Source organism: Silene latifolia, chromosome 1, assembly GCF_048544455.1.
Source record: "Silene latifolia isolate original U9 population chromosome 1, ASM4854445v1, whole genome shotgun sequence".
Lineage (NCBI taxonomy): Eukaryota > Viridiplantae > Streptophyta > Magnoliopsida > Caryophyllales > Caryophyllaceae > Silene > Silene latifolia.
The window spans coordinates 78,129,013-78,152,317 of NC_133526.1; the positions used below are offsets into that span (position 1 = coordinate 78,129,013).

Genomic DNA, 23,305 nt, shown 5'->3' on the forward strand with positions numbered 1-23,305 from the left:
AATATGCGATTAATTAAACATTCATAACATAAATCTTACATCTACAGCCCTAGCTTTCAACTCATCGTCATCTTCAACACCGGGAGGGAGTTCAATCTGAATAAACTTCTTATCGGGTGATGTACCCGACGTTGAAATCAGAAGAGGCGTAGGGCTTGCCAATGGCGCCTTGGGCGCGCCAGCTATAGCCAACATCGTATTACCATTGTCCTTCTCATCAGGGGTCTTGTTTTGACATCGCGGGTACTTTACCTTCGACAAAGTTAGTCGACCAAGTGGCCCCACGTCCAGCTCATCCTTTAACCTCTTCGATAGAGTTTTCAGATCCCAATGCTGAATAAGTGGAAGGCCATCTGGGGAACTCTTGCCACGGTAATCATACCGCTGAAAATAAGTAATCATAAGGAAAGGGATACAACCAAGCAGATGTGACTGCACGCTGCGAGCCTCGGCTGCAACATTAGCTAAACATTCTAATATATACGAGCACCAGTCATACTCCGGTATGGCACTCACATCTTCAACCACTTTCAAAAGTTTGATTTCAATGCCGTTGTTCAATGTCGGCGCAAGGAATGATGAAATGCTAAGAAGCACAAACAGGCGGCAGAATTCATCACCTCCATCTTTGAATTGCTCTGACTCAATATAATTGAAGACGTCTCCTAAAGGAATAGAATCAGAATTTGATTTCACTTTGAACTTTTTGCGCCACAGTTGTTTTATGCGCACATATTTTTCATCTTTAGAACCAGGCATATGTCCAAAGGGGTACTATTTCCATCTCTCTCTCACCAAGAGGTAACATGAAACAAATATAGACATCATACTTAGTAACCATAAACTCCTTCAACTCCGACGCCCGAAAACATGAGAACCATCGCCGAAAGCCTCAAGAAATTCAGAACATGTGAAAGCGGGAAAGTTCTGAGTTTAAGATGAAGCACCCCAAATCCAATCCTCTCGTACAAATGGCTCGTTGGGCAATGTTAAGCTTACCAATAAGCTTGTGAAGCCGGTTGGGGCGACACTTAACGGAAACAGTAGGGGTAACTTGTGGTTGTTCTTCACTTCCAGCTACTTCTCCATCAGATACCATCTGAATCAGGAACAAAAAGTACATAAGAAATGCACAATATCAGTCAACCTATAACAGTCTACACATTTACATTTACACTTACTCTATCCTCACATTTACACTTCCAGTATCTTCACATTTACACTTCCAATTTAGTAAGATTTACCCTTTATTTGTTCACATTTACACTTACTCTATCCTCACATTTACACTTTCATTATCTTCACATTTACACTTCCAATTTAGTAAGATTTACCCTTTATTTGATCACATTTACACTTACTTTATCCTCACATTTACACTTCCAGTATCTTCACATTTACACTTCCAATTTAGTCAGATTTACACTTTATTTGATCACATTTACACTTCTACTATCCTCACATTTACACTTCCATTATCTTCACATTTACACTTCCACTTTAGTCAGATTTACCCTTTATTTGTTCACATTTACACTTACTCTATCCTCACATTTACACTTTCATTATCTTCACATTTACACTTCCAATTTAGTCAGATTTACCCTTTATTTGTTCACATTTACACTTACTCTATCCTCACATTTACACTTCCAGTGTCTTCACATTTACACTTCCAATTTAGTCAGATTTACCCTTTATTTGTTCACATTTACACTTACTCTATCCTCACATTTACACTTCCAGTATCTTCACATTTACACTTCCAATTTAGTCAGGTTTACCCTTTATTTGTTCACATTTACACTTACTCTATCCTCACATTTACACTTCCAGTGTCTTCACATTTACACTTCCAATTTAGTAAGATTTACCCTTTATTTGTTCACATTTACACTTCTCCTATACTCACATTTACACTTCCAGTATCTTCGCATTTACACTTCCAATTTAGTCAGATTTACCCTTTATTTGTTCAGATTCACAATTCTCCTATCCTCACATTTACACTTCCAGTATCTTCACATTTACACTAACAGTTTAGACAGATTTACACTTTATTTGATCAAATTTACACTTCTACTATCCTCACATTTACACTTCCATTATCTTCACATTTACACTAACAGTTTAGTCAGATTTACACTTTATTTGTTCATATTTACACTTCTCCTATCCTCACATTTACACTTACTCTATCTTCACATTTACACTTTGAATATCTTCACATTTACACGTCCAATTGGGTCAGATTTACACTTTATTTGATAACATTTACACTTTCTATTTGTTCACATTTACACTTTTTTTGGTTCACATTTACACTTGGGATGTCCTCACATTCACAGTCCCAATTACATCACATTTACAATCCCCAAAAACAGGCTCGATTAAAACCCTAACAAATACATTGACACTACCCATCAATTCAGATTTACACTATGAATTTAATTAAAAATTCAAACACACAATAAAATCACATAAATTGAAACACACAATAAAATTGAAACACACAATATAACAATTACGACTCAAGCATAATTTGCAAAATTAAAAAAGTTAAACAAAGAAAAGAATAAAGGATGATCAGTGAATTACCTTCAAAGTGAGGTAAAGAAACAAAGATAGGAACTACAAGGGTTTGAATGCGATAAAATATAGAAAAGAAATGGAATTGTTGTATTTGGTAAGCAAGAGAAATGGAACAGTAAGGAATAGAAAAGAAATGAAGAAATGTGAGATGAAAGGCAGGAATAAGGAAGGACGGTTTTTTGAAATTATGAGGAGGTTGTATGAGATAGTGGAGGGAAGTTGAATAACGTGCAAGTGACTGATGAGGAACATACATGCAGAATGAACAGTAAGTCTAATAGCCTAAGGAGAGAGGTAATTAGTCTACATATTATTATAATGTTATAAGTTGCTTTTTGGTGTAATCTTAGCCATTCATCCTCACAATCTAAGGGCTCTAAATGGGACTTATGGACTTAATGTCTTAAGGTGGACTCACTTGATCCTTTCTCTCTCTCTCTCTCTCTCTCTCTATATATATATATATATATATATATATATATATATAACACATTAATTAACATATTGTTTTATTGATAGTCTTATAGATTAAAGGACCCTTTAATAGTAGCTCTAGCATTAGGTCCTAGTAGCAAGGTGAAGACATGGAGACGATATTCTATCAATGGCTATAAATTTCGAGCTTATAAGGAGGGAGTTGATCTTTCGAAAGCTACCTCAAGTAATGGGGTTTGTGTGAATTCTACAGAAGGTTTTGACTACTATGGAACCCTAAATGAAGTAATTGAGCTTGGTTATTATACCGAGAAAATGGTTTATAGGGTGATATTGTTTAAATGTGATTGGTTTGATAATTATCAACTAGGACTTAATATCCATAAGGCATACGGACTTGTAGATGTAAATGAGAAAAAGAAGTTTCATGGACATAACCCATTCGTGGCAGCTTTTCAAGTCGATCAAGTTTGTTATGCTCCTTATCCAACCACTAAGAAAGGTAATCAGCAATGGTCCGCAGTTTTTAAAATCAAGGCAAGATCACATGTTGATGCTCCTGTTGACGAAATTGTCTTCCAAGAGGATGTGGTTGTCAATGATCACGCATCTTCACCAATTTTGGTGGAAGAGTCAGAAACTGAAGATGAATATGAAGTGGTTGTGGAAATGGGTGAAAGGGAATATGACGGGGATGTCGGAGAAGAAGAGGATAATGAAGTTGAAGTTGAAGAAAATAGAATAGAGGAAAATGGGGAAGAAGATGAAGAAGTTGGAATGCTTTTTTCAGATGATGATGAACCTCTTTTGATTCATAGTGATAGTGATAGTGATGAGTGATGGGAGTTGTTGTAATTCTACTATATTAATGTATGAATTTTAATGAAATCATTTTTATGTATGAATTTTAATCATTGAATCAAATTGAAGCATTTTAATCATGACACTTCATTTTTGTTTTTATTTTTGTTGGACTACCAATTTGCGGTGTTAATTATTTATTTATTATATTGTTCATGACACTCCAATTTGTACTAACGATTTTTATTCAACTGACAATTTCTGTTGTTTATGATTAGTATATGGTAGGTTTCATTCGAAAGTTGATAGGGAGCAGTAGTGGGGGAAGTCGCCGTAACGAGGAGAACGATGAGATTGATAATGATGATGACGAGGGTGTTGATACATTTAATCCGGAACAGGATAATATGCAGATAATTCTATCACAAAACAAACTAGATGGTAAATGGTAAGTGTTCTAAAATTTATTTTTAGCTTTATGAAATATATATCATTCAAATCATTTAATTTAAATTTTCAATATATGTTTGTTTTAATTTTCAGGTGGAGTGACAAGTGCATAAAAAAATATGTCAGTTGGTCGTTCACAAATAACATTTCAGATGAAGAGTACTTCACCAAATGGAGTGAGGCGAGCCAAGCGCAGCGTTTGAAGATGTGGAATTGGTTTAGGATAATTTAAAAGTTACCTATTATTTACTTTACGTTAATAATTTTTATTTTATTTTTATTAATTAAAGTCATCTTCTATTACTAATTAAACACTTGTTTTTGAAATAGAAACATGTGAAGTCCGTCGATAAAGAGTATGACCCTAAGCATGATTGGCAAAAGGAGGTCACGAGGCGGATTACCAAGCTTATTAATGGACTCAAGTATCTAAAGAACAAACCCGATTGGGTACCGCTCTCTTGGTGGGTGAATCTGAAGGAAAGAGAAGAAAAAGACTCTGAATTTGCCAAAAGTTCTAAGACAAATAAGGCAAATAGAATGTCGGGTGCTAAGGACGGGAAAGCACTAGGCACTCATACTCTAGGCCGTAAGAGTTGCTCCGATGCTTTCAAGGAATTGGTAAGTATTATACTCCCTCCAAATTTATTATTTTTCACAAATTGGTTACAAGTATTGATTGCCGAATATAATCAATTTACGTTTTTATGCTACTTTCAAGGTGAGTCGGCCACACCATACAAGTTGTTTACAAAGACCAAGAAAAACAAGAAGGGGGAGTGGGTTAATCCTCGAGCCGCTAAGACCGACGTAAGTTAATATTTATTGTATTTCTCTAATTCATAATGTTAATATTTATTATATTTTCCTCATTTTTAAATATAACATCATTTTTTCCTTATTTGTTTTTCTTTTAGGCCATTTATCAAGAAGAGATGAGTCGGCCAACGCCCCCCGGAGAGGCTCCAGACGAGTACCGTTAGTTCTACAAAGCGGTCGATGGTTTTGACAATCGTGGAAGATTTTTCGGGAACGGTGATGTAGCGGCCGAACAATGGTATGAACGTCCGTCTAACAAAGGTACTCGTCGATCATTCTCTTACACTCCTACCCAGTATACTCAATTTGCCACCCAAATAAACAATGAGCGAGCCGCACGACAAAGTCTTGAGGAACAAATGCGCGCCACTCAAGAAACAGTCCGTCTCCAAGCTCAGCAAATGGCAGAAATGAAACAAGCAATGGCTGAGATGCGCACATCTCAACTCCCTCCCTCGTGCTCCGGTTTCTCCCGCCCTTTCCGTAGAGAAGACAATGAGGATGGCGGGCATGGCTTTGGTAGTGACTTTATTGAGCCTCTAGGTAATTATTAGTACCGTCGTCTATGTTCTTATGTTGGTAGTTTAGTTAAGGCTACCTTAAGACACTTATGATTATGGATTTTAGTAGTTTAGTTGGTATGTAAAATACATTATTTTATGAGACATATAAAAATTTGACCTTTAGCTTTTATGTAATAACTTCGGTCTTCCAATCGTGTTTGGTTTTCTATCGATGCTTTCGTTGTCTACTCTTGATTCCCGCTCATGCAGTCGACATGATAATGGATTCCCGCTTGGCGGTCGACGGTTATATTTGGTTTTTGCAGGTTTGGTGCGTAAAAACAATGCAAAATCCGCATTGTGGCTGGGCAGCAAGTCGCTTTTTTTCAGCCATCGCCGATTAAATCGACGGAAAAAAACCGTCGATTGAGCAACATCGACGGAAATACGTCACGAAGTCAACATTTTGTTGACCAAAGTGACGGAAAAACCGTCGGGATGGGGCCATTATCGACGGAAATTCCGTCACATGAGTCGAACAAATTGTTGACTTATCTCGACGGAAATTCCGTCGGGAATGGTCCACTCGACGGTTTTCCGTCACTTTGGTCAACAAAATGTTGACTTGCTACGTCACCCCTAAATGTTCCATTTTGACGGAATAACCGTCAGGAGTGCACTCTGTGACGGAAATACCGTCAGAATTCTGTTTTCTGTGGCCATTTGTAATGACGCTTCAATCCTGACGAAAAAACCGTCAGGAATGGCTATTCCTGACGGAAAAGAGGCTGTCATGACGGGGTTTTTTCCGTCAGTTTACCGTGTTTATTTTGTAGTGCCCTTAAAACGAACTTCGTCCTCGAAGTTTACTCACACACATAAGCATCATCACACAATCCATTAACACTATCGAAACACTCACATTCCTAAGCATCATACTACTACGAGCACTGTCATTACCTGTAATAAAATCGACCATCACACACTCCATCCTTATTGTACACCAACACTTAAACTTCCAATTGCAACCGTATGACCATCAACTCTCGTGTCTCCTCCTACTCCTCTTAAGACAAATGTTACGTCCTCGTAACTCACTAATACTAGGTCCTTTGCTATACCTCCCATAAACCTCATTACCGCCGCATGTCAATGATAACCCACTATAACCTCAACAACTATATACAACCATTCATATAACCAGAGCTCTCTTTCTCAAACAGTTCTTGTGCCTCCAATTATTTTGCACTCATAACATATATCAAATAATCCTCAGTATACCCACTACTCCATCTCTTCTACATTACCACAAAACGACATACTTCTATATACCTACACTACTACAAATACAGGCAACCACAACGGCCCTTTAACAACGCTTATTCACGAAAATCATCAAAACACGTTGTAGAATTTATTCCGCGAATTTTACCAAACTTAATTACAACGGTTATGTGTTGTTAACCGTTGTTATTTTTTTTAACAACGGGTCATACTTAAACAACCGTTGTTAATGAAAAAACTAATAACAACGGTTAAATTTTCACCGTTGTTAATGGTTTGGCGCCAAATTAGTGAAAAGTAATCACAACGGTTATATTAGAACCCGTTTTTAATACGTTTTAACAACGGTTGTAGACTCAATAACCGTTGTTATTAATATTATGAAAATCTTAAGAACAACATATTGCTTTATTCTGCTATACGCTACAAACACAAACACAAGCTAATACTGCTACTATATCATCCTCCATTCCTCCCTGATCGTCTCTCTGTCTTCATCTCCGTCACTGTTGTCACGTCTTCTCTCCCTCATCGCGCGTTTTATCAATCGTAGGTATATATGTTTCTTAGCAACGCTTATAACTAGATATAGGATTTTTTGGGTTATTATCTAATTTGTTGATAATTTAGCTTAATTGCTTTCCTGAATTTCGTTTATTTGTTTGCCTATTATTGTATTTTCTGAATTAGTTGCCTATTATTACGAATGTAGAATAATGACTCGAACTTGGATGATTGATGCAAATATGAGTGACCGCACCTACAAGGATGGTTTAGCTGAATTTTATGAATTCGTTTCGAACAATTTGAAAGGTTCTTCTAGTATTGCATGTCCTTGTGAAAGATGTGGTAATATTAGCTATATGGCTTTTCCTGACGTTAAAATACACCTAGAAAAGTGGAGATTTAGTCGATCCTATACACTTTGGATTTTTCATGGGGAATCATTAGAGGAAGAGAATAACTCTTAAGAAGATGATGTTGAGGTACACGAAAGGCTAACTGATGATCCTGAGTTTGCCGAGTTTTTGAGTTGGAAGAGTTGGAAGTAGAGAAGTTGAATGTTGGGTCTATAGATAATGAAGAGAATGATGATGAGTCCATTGCTTTTGAAGATGTAGGTGATGACACTAGTAATTGGGATGACCTTAACAACATGTATGAGAAGTTGTGTGAGTCCAAGCACCTCTTTATCCTGGTTGTAAGTTCACAAAAATGTCGGCTGTGGTGAAGTTGTATAATATCAAGGGGGCAAATGGGGTGAGTGACACGTGTTTCACTAGTTTTTTAGCCTTGATAAAGGAGTTGCTTTCTGATGGTAATGTTCTACCCGTTAAGACATATGAGGCGAAAAAACTAATAAGAGGAGTGGGTATGAAATATGAGAAAATACATGCATGTCCAAATGATTGCATATTGTATCGGAAATTATATCAAAACTTAACCAATTGCCCTAAATGTTTGGAGTGGCGTTATAAGGATAAGGAAGGGATCCCGGCTAAGGTGTTGTGGTATTTTCCATTGATACCAAGAGTCATAAGGATTTATGCGAATCCCGATGATGCAAAAATGTTAACTTGGCATGAAACAAGAAGAATAAATGATGGAAAGCTAAGACACCCGACAGATGGTAAGCAATGGAAATCGTTCGACGCTAAGTATCCCGAGTTCGGCAATGAACCTAGAAACTTACGTCTAGCGCTGTCCACCGATGGAATGAACCCACACGGAAACATGAGTAGCCAACATAGTACTTGGCCAGTAGTGTTGGCTATTTATAACTTACCTCCATATGTGTGCATGAAAAGAAAGTATTTGATGTTGTCGTTGTTAATTTCCGACCCTAAACAACCTGGAAATGATATAGATGTATATTTGGAACCTCTTCTAGATGATTTGCGATTGTTGTGGGATAGTGGGATAGAAGTATTTGATGCATATAAGAACGAAACTTTCAATTTGAGAGCGATGTTATTGTGTACAATAACTGACTATCCGGCTTATGGCGACCTTTCTGGGCACACAGTTCATGGGAAAGAGGCTTGTCCATTGTGTGGGGAGGATATCGAGTCTGAATACTTGAAGTCTTCTCGTAAGTATGTGTATATGGGAAATAGGAGGTTCTTGTCTCATGACCATTATTATCGCAAGATGCAGAAAGCATTCAATGGAAGACAAGAACTTCGTCAACCTCCTAGAATTTTGAGTGGGCATGAAGTTTATCAGAAAGTAAAGCATATTGAGATAGATTATGGGAAGAAGAGCGGCTCTAAATTGTCTACTCGTGGGTATAAGAAAAGATCCATATTTTTTGATAAACTTCCATATTGGCCTGACTGGAGGTCGCATTGCCTCGATTTCATGCACATTGAGAAAAATGTCTGTGATAATATTATCAATACCCTTCCGAATGTTCCCGGTAAAACAAAGGATAACGCCGCAGCTAGGGAAGATATGAAAATGATGGGTATTAGGCTAGAGTTGGCACCACAGAAGAGAGGTAATCGTACATTTTTACCGCCAGCAGCTTTTACCCTTTCACGGAATGAGAGAAAAGAGTTCTGTGCATGCTTGAATGGAATTAAAGTGCCACATGGTTATTCGTCGAACATCAAAAGCCTAGTGTCGATGCAAGACCTAAAACTCACCGGGTTAAAGTCACATGATTGTCACACTTTGATGCAACAATTACTACCTGTGGCTATTCGTTCCATTTTACCTGAAAAGGTAAGATATGCTATAACTAGATTCTGTCTCTTCTTCCAATCCATATGCGAGAAAGTCATCGATCCCGATGACGCGGATTCATTGCAGGACCTCGTTGTAACCTCTCTTTGTCAGTTGGAAATGTATTTTCCACCCTCTTTCTTCACTATCATGATTCATCTGACCATTCACTTGGTTAGGGAGATTTTGTACCTTGGGCCCGTTTACTTGAGATACCAGTATCCTTTCGAAAGATTGATGAAAGTCTACAAGGACTATACATCTAATCGGTATCGTCCGGAAGGTTGTATTGCTGAACGCGCTATTTTAGACGAAGCTCTTTCATATTGTTACGCTCATCTCTCCCCTGAGGAGTTGATTGGCGTTCCTAAGAATCGTCATAGTGACTGGATGACCGAAAAAGGTATTAGGGGCCGGGTTGAAAAAATTGTGACACGTGAAATGTTTCATTTAGCACACATGTATGTGCTAAACAACGAAGATGAGGTGCAACCTTATATTCAACAACACAAAGATGAGCTCAAATACGATCACCAAAACAAGACCGAGAAGTGGATTGCGAACGAGCATACGAAGACGTTTCCGAGTGGTTTAGGAATATTGTCTTACAAAGAATCGATCAAACCGGTGATGACATCTCTCCTAGGTTACTACGTCTTGGTTTAGGTCCAAATGCCAGGGTCACCTTTTTCAACAGTTTTGCCATTAATGGATATACTTTTTACACCCGCGAGCAAGATGAGGTGAGCACAATGCAAAATAGTGGTGTGAGTTCTGAATTTGAGGCAATGCACTTTGCTACTTCAAAAGATAAAAAGCCTATTTGGGGAAAATGCCTTTATTATGGTGTTATTCAAGAAATATTGGTACTAGATTACATTGATTTCACACTGCCTTTGTTTCGATGTAACCGGGTTGATAACAACATCCATTGTGTCCGAAAGGATAAGATGGGATTTACGTTGGTCAATCTGGGTAAGGTTGGCAATAATAAGGATGATCCTTTCATAATGGCATCCCAAGCTAAACAAGTGTTCTATGTCACCGATCCTATGGATAAGAAGTGGTCTATTGTACTGTCTATAAGGAAAAGAAGGAGTAGTCCATCCGATAATGGTGATGATGATCAGGATGTCGTTTTGAGGGAATGGATCAGTCTACCACTGTATCTTATTTCGACGATGTTGACACTGATCATGAGGACACCGAAAGCATCTATATGCGTGATGACCATGGTGAAGGTATTTGGGTTAACGAAGAAACTATGACATCCAAGAAACGCCCCGATCCCGAGATAGTTCATCGACACACATACAAAGATGCATGCATGCATCTTTGGTGTAAGTTGTCTTATTTTCTTGATCTTATTATTAGATGTGGATGCTTTGGTGTTGAAATTGCTGAATAATGTTGCGGTATGTATTGTTACAGTTTGGACCAGAATGGAATTACAGTAATTTTAAAAAAAAAGAGGTTCAACAATAACAACGGTTATTTTTAAATTACCCGTTGTTAATACTTTCAACAACGGGTGTAGTACCTCTACCCTGTAATTATTTTTTTTGACATATTTCATTTTGGCGCAAATTTGGTGAAAATATATTACAACGGGTATATTTTAACCGTTGTAATAAACTTTTGACAACGGGTTACTTTTATTGACCCGTTGTTATTAACATATAACAACGGTTCTTCTTTGAGCACCCGTTGTCAATAGTTTGTCTTAATAAAAAACTAATATAGAAACCCATACAGCATGCCATACACAAACACACACAACATTATTATTAGTTCAACCGTTGGTATCCTGAGTTAATTCTCCTCTCTTCCTCGCTTTTTACATTCTCGTCGCCGCCGTCGCCGCCCGCTTTTTCCGAAGCCCAGATTCCGTTGCCTTCCCTTATCATCCTGCTCGTTCTCTTTATCATCATCATCAACAGGTATGTTCACTTTAATTTTGTGTTTCGTCATTAGGGTTTTAAGACGATCATCTTGTTTCTTTTTCATGCATCTGTTTGTTTTTCGTCTTCTTTGTTATCTTTATCATCCCGCATCATCTACTTTACTCCTCTTATCAGGGTTTAGGATTTTAGAAGCTCAATCTGTTGTTTTAAATTTTTATTCCTATTAGGGTTTAGGGTTTTAGATAATACTCTGCATGTACGTTGTTAAGTTGTTCATTTCCAGCTATATCATTCATATTTGGGTTTTAGGATTATCATGGGTGAAAAACGTAAAAGAAGTCAAAAGAATAATGAGCCTGGTGATAATAAGCCTGGTGAGAGGGGTGCTACGAAGTGCAAGAAAGTCCTTGCGCTATAGCCGCTAAACAAATAGTTCCCAAATAACATGGAGTGAGATGGGTTTCCCTCTTTGGTCCAAATGCGGGTCTTTTCTCCGCTTGGATTGGTGCTTGCACAAGACAGTTTGTGCCTATCCATTTAGATGATGTTAGAACTTTGAATCCAAAATTGGCGGAGTTATACTTGGCTCGTGTAAAGGAAGGCTTTATTATACCCGATAAAAGCCATGGTGAGTATTTAATGCATAAGGCGGCGGATGTCCACAGCGGTGGAAGTGTGGCGTTGCTAGGGATTGGTTGTATGTGGACAAGGCAACGGGGAGATGCGTAAGAGCCCACCAAAAACAAGTGTCCCACCATCAAGCAGAAGAATGGGATCTTTTCAAAAAGATGAGAACTACGAGAAGTTTCAGTTAAATATCCTCGCCTTTTAACGATTTACCTATCATTTTTTTAATTAATGAGTCCTTTATATAATCTTTTTATTATCTCATCTACTTGCGCTTTTATATAATTATTTGAAGGCCGTTAGCAAAAGAAATCGTGCTAACATTTCATGCAAGAAGGGGAAATTCTATGGTTCTCGAGGCGATTCTGAAAGATAGAAGAGGACCTCGTAAGTAGCATGCATTATTGCCCTGTGAGACTTTATTTTTTTAATCACACTTGGACTTGCATTGATACACATTTACGTGTATAAATGTTACCATGTTAATGTGTAGGTGGCAAAGGGAGTGAAAGAGGTGGATCGGCATGTAACTTATAAACATGGGCACACGCCTAAAGGATCCCGGTCGTCGCATGACAAATACGATGAGGAAGTTTTGGCCAACATAGTAAGCATTATTTTATTAAGACGAGTTCATTACTAACTTTATTATTTTAGTCACAAATATAATTTGAAGTTTATTTAATATATTATAGGATAACGTATTGAAAGAGGTAGAAGAAGGGAAATTCACTCCCAAAGGGTCGTAATGACGTTCTTGCTAGAGCGATCGGCCGACCCGAACATCCAGTCGTTTGAGGGGCGTCCGTTACGAGGTTGAGTAACGAAATATTATGGGAAAACTGCCCAGATAAAGAAGAAAAGGAAGACTAAGTCTGAGAAGGCCGACATGGTAACATTTATTCTATTATTTTCATTTAAGTTCAATTCACATGTTATTGTTGGGATAAAAATTGTGACACATTACATTCTTGGCAAGCACTTGATTAATGGCATCCGTACTACTAAAGCTGAATGCTGGAGGTAAGCTTTCCGAAGAAGAAGTGAAGATGATGGAGGATATCATTTCTAAAGGGGGTAATAATAAGGTACAACAGATTGGTGAAGAGGCCGCTACTACCTTGGCAATACATGAGAAGGAAGTATCGGTCAAGAGATTCGAAAGATCGGTACCTAATAATGCTTCTAAAGTTGTAACAACTAAAGCCGATCAGGTACCTAATACTTCCTTATTTTTCTTTTGTTTTTTTTTTTTGGGTAAGATCGGGGGTGTGTTCACCGCCAACTTCCGACATGGTGCCATTGAATTGGTTAATTTTATTAGGTAAATAATGGGTCCGAAAAGGAGATGCAACTTGATGAGAAGACGGTGATGGAAAACAAGATACATCCCCTTCAAGTCGGTTCCCTGTTTTCAGTAAGGTATGCATGAAGTGTTTAATTAGTTAAATTTATATGAATGCTGAAGTTTGTGCAAAAATCGGCTTGAGACAGAAAGCGTTTTTGCAAAATCTTTGAATCTTTGAAGCGTTTTTGCAAAGATATAATAATGTATGTGTATATTCTTCAGGCCGTAAACAAGAGGCCGCTTATTCTTGCCGACCCTAATAGAATCGAAAAGCCACATGTGCGTGTTGGCCGGGTCTCGTAGAAAACAAATCTGCAGAGCGAAACGTAGTTCATGGCGAAAAACTTTTGCCGAATCATAGAATAGTAGAGATAACTACAAATCAATCCAGGCCATGAAAACTTTCAACCGCTGTCCCGGTTCGTGACGACATTACCATTCTCGGGAGATGCGCTTGGAAGTTTCATCCAATGGCCTCGATACTCACATCTACTTGGCGAAGATATCTCCGCCGCCCGAGCAAATGGGAAAGCGATTGGGGTTAGAAGAAATACCTTTATATATATATATATATGTGTTACATTTATAATTGTTGAATGTTTTTATATGTTAAATTTATATGTTATTTTTTTTTTGTAGGGAACAAAAAAGGCGGCTTTGGCGGATAAGCCTAAGTCCACAGACATGCCAACGACCTCGACTTCACAACAACTTGATGAGGTATGTATTTAATTAACTTCTCCATTTTTTTAAAAATTAACCTCGCTCCCTTTATTTATATTTTGTCTGTATTTATAAAAAGCATGGTAATTTTGTGTAGGGGACAAAATCAAAGAGTCATTCTTTCCCGACTGAGAAAGTTATTAGGACTTTAAACTCCACACAATATAAAGGGAAGGATTACATGCAAAAAGTAAGAACGGTGACGATGAAGAGATCGCATGAGGAGGCTGGCCATCGCATAGCCACCGAGCAATTGATAGTTATTCCGCTCGAAGAGGATATTCTAGGGGCGAGCGCAAGCACATGTATCATGGGATGTGCTAGCCGTATGGGCCGCCTAGACCAGTTTGATGTCCAACACATATTTGTTTGGATGAAGTAAGTTTCTTAATAAATAATTTCATAGTCTAATATTCTGACTACTAGATAGTGTTTTAAATACCGGAATTAATACCGTAATAATGTAGGATATTGAAATTGAGAGTGATCCCCGAGAAGAATATTCCATCCGATCTATACGATTCCTGTGCCCCTATGTTTTATCTTTATTTATTCCGGATTTCACGTTCGAACAACGGGTAGATTATATTGCTCAAAGAATTGGCGACAACCAAGAAGCTGATTTTTGGCGCTTATAATGAAAAAGGGTAATAAACAAATTAATATTACGTTTCCCCCTACAATTGCATTTTCATACCTAATATATGTACTTGTTATTAATAATGATGATGTCTCTTGATGTAGGACTCATTGGGTGCTAGCAGCCATCATGCCGACAAGGAATAAAGTTTTCTGGTTGGACTCTTTACATCATCAACCAAGCGAGACTTTTAAGCACTTGATTAATATGTAAGTTTATAATACTGATTTATTTATAATAACATTTTCATTTTTTATTTATAGAAAAAGCTCTTTCATATTTTTGCCCCTAAAAATTAGTTTCGCCTCCTTTTTTATTTTTTAAAAAAAGGGCCTTTAAGAAGAAAAGAGCAAACGAGCAGGATCAACCCACGGAAGATTCTGATGTTGGCCCTGATTTTATTACGATAACAGGGGTACGTGCTCAAATACAATAACATTAAGTGCAAAATCTGTGTTTAATACTAATTAATACAATACCTAAAGTTCAAGATTCTGATGTGAGCCTTCTCTCGTCTATTTTTTTTATGTAATAATAGGCCCCTCGCCAGCCAGATAGCATACAATGTGGATACTACACTTGTCGGTTCATGTTGGAGATTATTAGGCGAAGATATCTCGTTATTCCAGACAAGGTTAGTAATAATTTAAACATGTGTTTATTACTTTTTTTTAAATTAGAGCTAATGTTGTCTTGCTTGCTGCTATATATACCATAATGTTGCTAATGTTGTCTTGCTTGCTGCTATATATACCATAATGTCTTCTCTTTGTTTTTTCCGCAGTATGCAATCAACCCGTCACAACAGATTGAGCGACTCAAGTGTAGATATAGACGAGGTAAGAGACATGTGGGGCAACTACGTCTTAGAATATATTTAGAAATGCATGATACTCAGAGTTTAGATCAACTTATTAGTAAATTTTTTGTTGAAGTTAGGGAATGATTATTATTATTAGTTCATGTAAATTCAACTCCTTGTAAGTATATATATATGATGCAGCTGCTGCTGTTGTGGTTGAATTGAATCTATTGAGTTCTGATGAACCCGGCTGTGATTTATCTTTGGTCTTTGGTGGTATATGGTGTCACGACATATGCGCGGTTTTGAATGGCATGAAACAAATTTATTTTTTCAAAACATTAGGAGTTTGTAATAAAAACGGTTACTAAAAAAAACCGTTGTGAATACCTTTCACAACGGTTAATAAAAATAACACCGTTGTGAATGACATTCACAAATACCCGCGCATAATATTCAACAACGGGTATTAAACAAAGAACCGTGGTTAAAAGTCTTCACAATTTTGGAGGTAAAATTACAACAACGGGTATTAAACATAGAACCGTTGTTACAAAATATTTCAACAACGGGTATGTACCATAAACCCGTTGTCAAAAGACTTCACAATTTTGGAGGGAAAGTTACAACAACGGTTATACATACGACAACCGTTGTTATATTATTCCCTCCAAATTTTTGAAACACTTTCCACAACGGAGAACACCCAACAACAACGGCTTTTAACCGTGGTGAATACTTTAGACAACGGTTTCACTAAATAACCAAACCGTTGTAAATACCTTCTACAACGGCCGCTTTAACAACGTCCGCTTTTTTATTTTACAACGGTTTTTACCCGTTGTTATAGGCTGTATCTGTAGTAGTGCTATACACTCGTCTCACGATCTTAGCTCACAATCCACAATTGTTACATATACTCACATTAGCTTCTCAAGTTTATCGCTTTTATTACCACAAAACTCACCCTTAATTTGACATGATACTAAGTCCCAAACCTCCGTACTCACTGTCCCAAGAAAAGGTGCTAAACCACCTGTAGTTTCAAGTTCAATACAACACATGTTCTACAATTTCTTTTCACAACTATGTCCACCAATGCCTCATCTAACACAAGATCAAAAGTACTCCAACAACCTCTCATAACTGTGTCCCATTAACAGAATATTACTTTACCATGTCAACAATGGAACCATACCCAACTCTCTTTCATATCATACTCTATAAAACCAATAGGACCATACCCATACCGACACTGGTAAGAAACATCGGGAAACAACACAACGGTCTATATTCCCCGACCGACACTTACAAGAAATAGCAGTAAGCAAACAACGATCTATGACAACACGAAAATACTCGTATCACAACACAAATTACGTGCACAGTGCACAACAACCACATCGATAGCCATCACAACTTTTACAATCTCATAACACTGATTCAGCACAGCTTCCTTGACCACAAGACTTTCTTAAAACTGCTCTACCAGATCACGGCGCAGCATATTAGACGGGATCAGAAATACCAATCTTATGAATATTATCCATACCATGACTCTTGAGGCCGAAACCTCACACCATTACTTACAGATAGCATACATAGACATATAAGTATAACATATGACGTGGAACACACATATAACGACTCGTAACTATCACGTCACACAATTACTCGTGAGGCCAGGACCTCACACAAAGTTTTACACACTTCATGGACCTATAATCGAATCTAACTAGCCAATCCTGATCACGTAAGTTACCACTTGATAATGAATACCTCTCATCCGAACTTAACTCAGGTGCCCTTCATAACATATTCCCTCATACACACAATTATCACTCCCGGCAAACGTAGCCATAACATCAGTACCCAACTTCCAGCGAACACCTCATATATCCACCTCTTATACTCCCTCACAACCATACATACTAATCAATCTCCATAAAATCAACCCCATTAGGACAACTAACTTTCTTAATGCAACATCATCCTCAACCACTATTGACAACAATACGACACCACCATCCTTCATGTGACCGCTCTCTTACTATGACTTCTTTATACAATAGTTTATTTCCTATTTTGGTTGTCATCCTATATAACGAGCATCAGATCCATCAACAAAATTTTCCACAACATTATTCCCAATTCTATCCTTATCATATTGTCACCTAACTCTCCACCAAAATCTCAGATCGTGCAAACATTCTACAAGCTTCTTATTCCCTTAATACCTCGAAACTCACGGCTAACACGTCGTCCTGTTCTCCTATATAACCATTAACTCACACCCTCTAATGAGGCTATCGTACATTTCCGTAAGTTCCTACTTACTTTCATCCCTCTTTTCCCCTTTTCACGCAATAATACCTATTAATAATTCATCTCCTCCCTATTTCTACCTAACTCTTTTAGAAATTTGTTTATTTTCTCGTAGCTTCACAACTCTAATTCCATTAATTCATATCAATATCTTATCATTCTTTCTTATCATTTATCCTCTCTCATTTTGCTTCTTACTCACCCTTGTCACCATCCAATCTGCACACTAATGGTTACTCTTCAATTAGTCGTATCTCCCTTTTATATCTCTAGAAAACCAAAAATTTACCTCATACCGTTAATTTCCCAAGGAATTACATACTAGGCTCACCTCTTGATATTCCAAATTTCCACACTCGATCACTATCTACCCATCGCGACATAACTCGATCTCACTATACACCATTCGTTTTCATCTCTCTATAGCGACCTTTTATCACATATATCCTTAGCCAACTCAATCCTAACCGTCTCTCTCCATAAATCCTTACACATAACATTATGTCACTAGTCATATCCCTCATCTCAATCTTTCATTCTCACGTTTCTTTACACTTACATCACTTTTGCCCATATATACTTACTTTTATATTACTCAACACACGACTTTATCACTCACCATATCTCACAAAACATGCTCTCTACCTCGATTAGCTCATCATTCTTCCCTTTTCTTTTTTTCACTCTCTCTCACAACCACGTTAACACATGTCTTCCTTATCTAACACGTGTCCCTCATAAGCCGGCATTCTCCATATCATAACATCCGGTAACTTACGTATCAAGACCGTCACATATATTAAAGAATGCGTTAAGACTCAAAACATACGGGTGCACATACCTCACGACTCAAAACAAATGTAAGAACATAACCACCGACTCAAGATTAAAGTAAAAACATACCACTTTGTAACACCCCCTCATACCAAGGACTACCCTAGCATGAAAGACTGTTACCATCTCGGTTTCCCGAGGTTAGTATATCAAAGTTACCAATTCCAAACAACCTTTATTAAAGTATAAAGAGTTAGTGATTACAAGTTTCCAAAACCAAACCAAAGTATAACTGTGAAAGGTCTAACAACTACAAAGAATGCAAGCTAAGTCTCTTGACGACGGAAGCTAGACTCGAGTGATGACTCCCCATGACTGTCTCATAGCTAGACACCTGCATTACCTGTCACAATCTGCTCACCATCCCCGAATGGATCACCGCAGGTTTTACAAAACAACAACAACGGGGTCAGTACCGTTCAATCAAAGTAAGACAAATAAACAATGTAACCGGCTGATCATCCTCCATCCCCGGTCTTCCGATCTCACACAGTAACCGACTACACACCGAAGTGTGTAGCCCTGCCAGATTACCCATCGCAACAGTAATCCTTGCCGCCATGATGGTGACCGCAGCCCATCCCCACCTAGTCCAGCTCATCAACGAGCGACTAACAATCCCTGTCCCTTAATGTGCACATCCCCTCCCGTGAAGGGTTCCACGGAGGGCGAACTAGGGTGTGAAGCCACTCCCGCAAGTGACTCCACCACAATCAACACAACACCACAGCATCACAACTGCCACAACACCACAACCATCACAACACAACCACATCACCACCGTCACCACAACACCCATACTCCGATGATCAGTAGATAACAACAGTTATAACGCAAACACAATCTTAAATCAATTAATAGTAACTGAGTAGGGAAACCCTACCTTTTCGCAATCCGCTATGCTGCAATCAATCATACAAGTGCATAACTGTAATACTCCGTATTCATGAGTCTTTGGGTACTCTATCGAGTAGGCCTTACTCTGTCGAGTAAGGGTGAGTTGCGTTTTAAAATAGTTTCTGACCTGTTGGGTACTCGATCGAGTAACTAGGATACTCGATCGAGTAAGGGGGCACTCGATCGAGTACCTTAGCTACTCGATCGAGTAGCTCGGTTAGCGGGTGATAATTCGACGGGTTTTGTTAATAACACGGATTAATATATAAATCTTTCCGTCACTTTCATAATACACTTTTACAAACCTAATAACATTAGAAGGGAGATTCAAGTTACGTTCTTCGCATTCATCCGTGTTGTTGACAAATCCCGGAGCTTGAGAGGTCGGATTCCATCGTTCTTTATACCTTTGTGATCCTTGTGTCGAGGGTAAGATCTACATACCAATTTTATAGTATTTAGTCAAGTTTCGTTAAACCCTAATTTTGGGATTGGGGGTTTTGTGTTAGTTTTGTGATTGTTAGTAATTATGTGATTATATGTTAGGAGGAGGATTCGTAGAAAAGGATTTGTGATACAGCTGTTGAGACCGTCTGATTGTGTTGCTGTTCCAGGTAGGATTTCCTACTCAGTATTAGTCCCATAATGGGATGATTGTTGATGTGTTGAGATTGATTGGTTGATATAGTAATTGTATTGTGATTGTGATTGTGATCGTTGTGTATGGTTCTCGAGGCGTGTCCTCGGCTGAGTGGGGTCACTTGCGGGAGTGGCTTCACGCCCTAGTTTCGCCCTTCGTGGAACCCGCCACGGAAGGGGATGTGCACATTAAAGGACAGGGTTATCGCTCATTATGAGGAGCGGGGATTTGGTGGGTGTGGTGCGGTCCCCCATCGCGTGGTGGTCCAGTGGACAGTCGGTGATTGAGATTGTTGGAATTGGTGTGGTTGTGTGTGTGACGGTTAAGCTGTCTGTTTATCTTATTGTTGATATATATATTGAGTTGTGTGATTAGTACTGACCCCGTTTAAATGTTTTAAAAACTGTGGTGATCCATTCGGGGTGGTGAGCGATTATTGAGCGGTATGATGTGATGCGTATGGGATAGCCGGGATGAGTCATCACGTGGCGCTTAGAAGTTTTCCGCCGTGTCGACGATGTTTTATAGCTTTGATAGTTTTAGCAGTAGACCGTCTGAGGATCTTGTATTTCTTTTTATCAGTTTGGTATTGCTATGTAATCACTTTAAACTTTATTTACTTTTAAAGTTGTTTCGTTATTGTCTTATGAATATCATGCCTCGGGTAACCGAGATGGTGGCATCCTTATACCTGAGTGGTCCTGGTAAGGCACTTGGAGTATGGGGGTGTTACAAATGGTATCAGAGAGACGATCCTGAAACCTGTAACCAATGAATCCAATGAATATAGGGAGTCAATTAAAATGAACCCGGGGTAAAGGTTGTAGGAGCTAATGCAAAGACTTGGGAGACGTCCTAAAGTCGCGAACTCGCCCTACAATTTTGAACCGGTCACTATGGGATATGAGTCGGGATCGCTATGTGTTTACCTTGTGTATTGTGTACCTATGTAGTGATGTGTGGCATGAATCAGTGGATGTATGTATGTTGAGAGTGGGGAATGTGTAGAAAAGATGGTGATGATGTGATTTCGTATGTTGTTGATTGAAAGCATGTTGCATGATAGTTGGTTTACAATGTTGGTTGGGATTGTTAGAAAAGTGTATGAGAATGATGAGTAATGTGTTGGAAATGGATGAATTGATTGGAAAAGATGGAGTAGCAATTTCATGAGAATATGAATTTTGTGATTATGAATATGTTTAGGTGACGAAGTGTATTTGTAATGTTGTTGTATTAGTAACATGGAAATAGGATTTGTAATGTATGAGAATGTTTTGTGTTACGAAAAGTTATAAAATTTAAAGTATGCGGTTAGTACATGACTAATGAGTTAAATAATATATGTGCATGATGGATGTTGTTGCTTGATTTTTGAAGATGGTAACATGAGATTAGCAATACTGGTTTTATGAGTACTGAGTCATTTTGTCTACCTTGTTGTTGTTTAAGTCGTTTGGGAAGTAAAAATCATAGTTGTGTTTTTCGTTTATAAAGAGGTTGTCTTTAAACTGTTATAACTTGAGACGCATAAATGATTTTGATGTGATTCTAATTGGAGGTGATAGCTTGTCCTTTTACGATTCTAACGATAGGTCACACGCCCAAAACGACCAAGAAATGAGTGAGTTATGACTGTTTTACGAAAACTGGACAGTGCTGAGAAATGCGTAGGTACTCGATCGAGTAGCCTTGGTACTCGATCGAGTAAGGGGGAACTCGATCGAGTACGTTAGTTACTCGATCGAGTAGCCCTGGTGATTTGTTTTACGTGCTTCTGATCTTCACCTACTCGATCGAGTAAGTCCCTTACTCGATCGAGTGGCTTGATTTCGATCTAGTGACCCCTGTTTTGGGTCATATGCTTACCCTTTGCCTTCGTTGCATATTATGTTTAATTCAAAGGTGTTATTTTGCTTCTTTATGCATTGTTTTACATGTATGTTGGTCTTGATACGTAAGTTACCCAATCTTATGGTGTAGTGAGTGGCACCTGTAGTGAGTAGGAGTTCGGTTGGAGGACATGAGTTATATGTGTTGTGATAGATAGTGGAAAAAGAAAAGGAAGATTGGTATGGTTTATAGAGACATAGAGCATGTTTTGTGAGATGAGATGAGTGATATGTTTGTATGTTGAGTAATGTAAAAGTAAGTGAATATGGACAAGGGATGATGTGAGTCTAAGGAACGTGAGAATGAAAGGATTGAGAGTAAGGATGTGGATAGTGGCAACTTGAGATGTGTAAAGAATTATGGAGGGAGATGGTTAGGAGTCGAGTGGGTCAAGAATATATGTAGTGAAAGTTCGTTTTAAAAGGGATTGAGAATAGTGGTATATAGTGAACTTTATGGAGACATGTTGCGAGGTGGATTTGTAGACAGTGAGTGAGTTTGGAAGATTTGGTTTATTAAGAGGTGAAACTACGTGTGATTTCTTTGGGCATTTAACGGTATGAAATAAATTTTGATTTCTAGAGATGTACGAAGGAGATGCAATTGTTTGAACAGTGAACGTTGATTTTATGGATAGATTAGTGGCAAGTGTGAGTGATAGCATAATAAGAGAAGATCCATGGTAAGAAAGGATGAGATGATATCGATATAAATAATGGGATGTGAGTCTTGGAGCAATGAGAAAGCAACCGGAACACTAAAGAGTTAAGAAGAAGTAATAAGGAGTTTTATGGTTAATTGATTTTGTGGAGAGTAAAAGAAAAGAATGAGGGGAGTAAAACTAGGAAAACTGTTGACCGGAGTTATGTGATATAAAAGTAAGGAATCGTCAAGATGTATGATACTATCATGGGGATTTGAGTTAACGGTTACATAAGAGTCTCGGGACAACATGATTATTCATGGGTTTTGAGGAATTAAGGGAGTAAGAAGTTGGTAGAATACCTGCATGATATGAGATTTTGGTGGAGATTTAGATGATGATACAGTTAAGAATGGTA

At 38.1% G+C, this 23,305-nt stretch overlaps 1 long non-coding RNA gene across 1 annotated transcript; it reads left to right on the forward strand.

Moving 5' to 3' along the window:
* The first annotated feature begins 14,973 nt into the window (after positions 1–14,973).
* On the forward strand, positions 14,974–15,430 carry LOC141594414 (uncharacterized). Its single transcript, XR_012522217.1, has 3 exons — positions 14,974–15,062; positions 15,184–15,268; positions 15,392–15,430. It is a non-coding gene; the product is annotated as an uncharacterized LOC141594414 (long non-coding RNA).
* The last annotated feature ends 7,875 nt before the right edge of the window (positions 15,431–23,305 follow it).